Below are 4,733 nucleotides of genomic sequence, written 5' to 3'. Positions count from 1 at the left end.
TCTTGCTGCTTCCTGGTGTTGTGACATCACAGAGCCTTCAGCCTATCACCGGCCGCAGCGATGCCCCGCCTCAGCCGATGATTGGCTGAGGAGTCGGCCGGCTTCTTACATGACAGTTGGCTCAGCCTATCATTGGCCAAGGCGGGACATTGCTGAGGATGAAGGTAAGTTAAAGTTTGTTTTTTAATATTTGCAGCCCGGGCACAGGAATACTTAACTGCTCTTTTGGCGCAAAGGTATTGGCCAGTGTTTAGAAGTATAGAGGTGTGTGCTACATAAAAAAACATTCAGGTGCATATGTGGGCCCTTCATGCTCAAGCTAGCTTTACAAGTACAGAGCAGCAGCTGATAATTATTTGGCAGGGGGGGAGAGAAGCTGCGCTCTCAGGTGACATACGGTACAATTAGCCCCCCGATGTGGGGTGCAACGCTGGGCTGATAAACCGGCGGGGGGGGGATGTTGGGGGGCAGAGCTGCGCCCATCACATGTAAATAAATAAGCCTACCCTGAAAATAAGCCCTTGTGTGTTTTTGGTGACTAAAATTAATATAAGACCCGTTCTTATTTTCGGAGAAACACAGTATTACTTTCTAGGGCTTTATATCCCCATGAGCAAGTGGTCATGAGCAAGTGGTTTGCTCATGACCAATGAAAATCAAAGCAAAACCGGGCTGACTTGTGGTGGTTAGCTGAAACAGTTAACCTAATTTGTGGGAGGAGTCTGGTCCTTAAATACCCACCTCATCCACACAGGTGCTGTCGGCAGCATGCAATGCGTCATTCTGGTTGATTTCCTGTCTAGGCCAGGGGTCACTTCCTGTTCCTACATTCCCCCTCCATCAGGTACAGGGGTCAGGTAAGAGCGCAGCTTGCCTGCACCATGGTAACGTTTGTCACTACAGCAGGTACGGATGTTCACTGCGGGGGCTCGGCAGTCCAGGCAGCCATGCAGCGGGTGGCTAGCTAGGTATTACATGTGCACGAGCCCGCTTTGTTTACTCGGCGCCATAGTTACTGGCATACATGCAGCATTTAAGTGTTGCAGAGTGGCATCTGTGCACAAGTCCTGCTTTGGGTACACTGCATACTAGTTACGGGCGCACACGCTGTTATATGAACATTGCGGAGCAGTGTGTGAGGATAAGTTGCTGAGTGCCGCCTTGCAATTTACTGAGGGGCATCCCCGGGGGCCGTACAAGGTTGCCAGGGGTAACGTTCTTCAGGAAGGTGATTGATAAACATTTCTTGTTGTGCAGTTCAGGTTATCTGGTTATGTAACTTGCATAAGCTGTCCCTGTATAGGGGAATGTGTCTGCTGTGGTACGGCTACATGTGTGCAGAAGTGTGTCTGATGTGGTACTGCTCCTGTATATGTTGTTCATGCTGAAGGTCAGGTGTGATAGGATGTCCTTGCATATGATACCACATGGTATTCCACATTTTCATTTCACAATGTGCCACACATGTTTCCTTACAGCGTTCTGTTACGTTACCATACATGCCTATGTTTCCCTGCATCTATCACGCATACGGCTCATACAAGATAACACATATTAATTTCATCCAGGGTAGTGACATCACTTAGCTTCCTGGATCACGGCTACATTCTACACAACTGCACCATGATTGTGTTTCCACTCAGTTGCAATAGCAGTTAACAAGCAAAACTGTGTACTGCCATATGTTCCCACACAGTATACCACACTTATCGTCCACATAGTGTTCCGTGCTTCCGTCCACACGGCATACCACGCTTATCTTCCACATAGTGTTCTGTGCTCAGGTCCACACAGTATACCATGCTTACCTTCCACATAGTGTTCCATGCTATGTCTCACAGTATACCACGCTTACCTTCTACATACTGTTCCGTGCTTATGTCTCACACAGTATACCACGCTTACCTTCCACATAGTGTTCCATGCTATGTCCCACAGAATACCACACTTATCTTCTACATAGTGTTCCATGATATATCTCATAGAGTATACCATGCTTTACCCTCTACATAGTGTTCCATGCTATGTCCCACAGTATACCACGCTTACCTTCTACATAGTGTTTCATGCTATGTCTCACAGTATACCACGCTTTCCTTCTACATAGTGTTCTATTCTTATGTCCACACAGTATACCACGCTTGTGTACAACACAGCATTACTCCAGGTTCCTACTCGGTGTAGGTGCATATGCTTCCCTAGCAGTTTAACATGTACATCTTCCTTCAACATGGCCCACATATGTTTCTTACAGTATTGTTTTCATGGCTTGTGGTCACATTTTTCATGTTCAGCGCTGTCGTGTTACTCTTTTGTTTCTCATTGAACTTGAGTAATTTTACCCCCTATCGTTCACACTACACAAATATTCCTATAGCAGGCACATTACATAAAATTATGTATAACTTTCTGGAGCTGTCACTTGGTGCATACGTAACTATGACATTTATGCTACATAAGTTCCCATGGCATGCGTTACCTGAGCTGATACTGAGATTCACATTATTATATCGATATTCAGTACCAGGCGTTGATACCATAGCGTATATACTGTGCTCGTATTGGTATTATTTGGTTCTTTGGTGTGGATGTAGCTTCTGGGCCTTTTGTTGTATGTTTGTCTTGTCAAATGTGTACATGTTGGTAGATTTGCCCATATTGGTATTTGTAACCTGCTGGTCATGTATATTTTCTTTTGCGATAAGCCTCAGGGCGTAGCAGCAATTATGATCTTTATGCCTGCAAGTATGAGGATACTGCCTTACTGGTACACAAAACCTCAGGTTAAGTACGTTATATTCTTTTATGTTTTGTCTAATGCGGGTCTTTCTTTTGTTGTCACTTATGTATAGCATGGTTCAATAGGAATACTTATATGTGTAGCATGGGACACATGCAATTTTTTTTTCTCTCCACGCACTACCTATCTAAACACCTACTGACGTCTGTGTTTTGGCCACTTCTCAATCTAACCGACTCATTGTACCTTCTGTCTATCTAGCAATTCTCCAACATTTCCTATCTCTGTCACTGGGTTACCTTTATCCATGTGCACCCTGGTAGTACCATCCTGGTAGGCGCTATGCGTCCTGTAGTGCCAAGTGGTATATCCAGAATTCCTTCTTGGTTTTGGCTCCATCACAGCATACACGTTTCTTTCGGGTGCTCATAATACCTATTCCCGTATTGACCTATTCTTAATAGATAGGACTTTTCTGACTCATGCCATGTCCACCGAAATTGAACCCATAACATGTTCGGATCAAGCCCCCATTTTCCTAAAATTATGAGATAGTTCAGTTTCCCCTCCATCCTATACTTGGCGTAATAACCCCTATCTTTGGTCTCACCCGCAGTTTGCGGATTGCTTACGACAGGACATCACTGAGTACTTCTCTCACAATGAGGGCTCGGTGAAAGATCCTATTCTTCTTTGGAACTGCATCAAATATAGCTCTATCTTAAAGAACCGTAAAGAACAAACTCTTAGGGATACCCTAGCACAACTGAAACTAGCTGAAACCACCAACCAAAGCAATCCCTCTGCATCTAATGCTGATGATGTCCACTCTTAGAGAAGGGACTTGCGATGCTTATTATTGTCGTCCTATGAAAAAACACATAGAAAACTTCAAGCGAACTACTATTCTCAAAATAACAAAGCCAGTAAGCTGCAGGCGAATCGTCTAAAACGTCGTCAGGCAAAATCACGTATCCAATACCTTATCCACCCAAGCACTAACACTAAACTCTACACCCCTCAAGATATCGCTAACGGCTTCACTGACTTTTACTCACACCTCTATAATTTGATCCACATGAACCAGGGAAGGCAAATCCAGAGGTGTACTAATTGCAATTAAGAACTCTGTGGCGTCCTCTCTTCATGAAGTGGTGGCGGACCGGATGGGGAGCGATGTAATTCTCCACTGCACCGTCAATGCCACATGTCTCTCTATCATTTCCAGAACAATAATAGAAAATCAATATAAATTGGGTATCGTTTTAACCATAATGTGCATTGCATAACCCCCCCAACCCCCACCCCCAGTGATCTTTTGTCAAAATGCACGGCCTCCCTCCCTGCTCTTACGGCAGGTTTTTGCCCCAGTGCAGGCGCCGTTCACAGAGTAGACCCAGAAGCGGCGTCGGTTTCAGCCTCATGAGACTAAAACTGACGCCGCTTCCGGGTGTACTTTGGTAGCGGCGCATGCGCCATGTTGCGAGAACGGGAAGGGAGGCCGTGCATATTGATGAGCCGGTCGGAGCGCCTGCCCAGCAGATGATCAGGTGGGGTGCACGGAGCTCCGGTCCTAGCTCTGCCCATGCCCCAAGGACCTCATTTACATAAAAAGAAAAACAGCTATAACGGCGCAATGGCTGGGCCATTCAGGACATTGTAAGTATCATTTTGATCAGTATCACCCGCACTACAAGCCTGTATGACAGGTTAGTGCAGATGATACTGATGACAGATTTGCTTTATTGAAACCACTTGTAAAAAAAAAAAAGTCCAGAGTTGCTGATTTTTGGTCACTTCATACTCCCAAAAAAATGTAATAAACAATGTTAAAAAAAAGTCCCTTTGAAACAAACAATACAATAAAAACCAAGCAGATCACAGTGCAAAAAATGAGCCCTCATACAGCCCCGTTTATGGAAAAAATAAGTGTTAAAGGGGTCAGAAGAGGACAATTTTAAAGATATTTATTTTGTGAGAATTTTGTTTTAAA

The sequence above is a fragment of the Hyla sarda genome, chromosome 1 (assembly GCF_029499605.1).
Source record: "Hyla sarda isolate aHylSar1 chromosome 1, aHylSar1.hap1, whole genome shotgun sequence".
NCBI lineage: Eukaryota > Metazoa > Chordata > Amphibia > Anura > Hylidae > Hyla > Hyla sarda.
Note: the sequence above shows the minus strand (reverse complement) of the source record.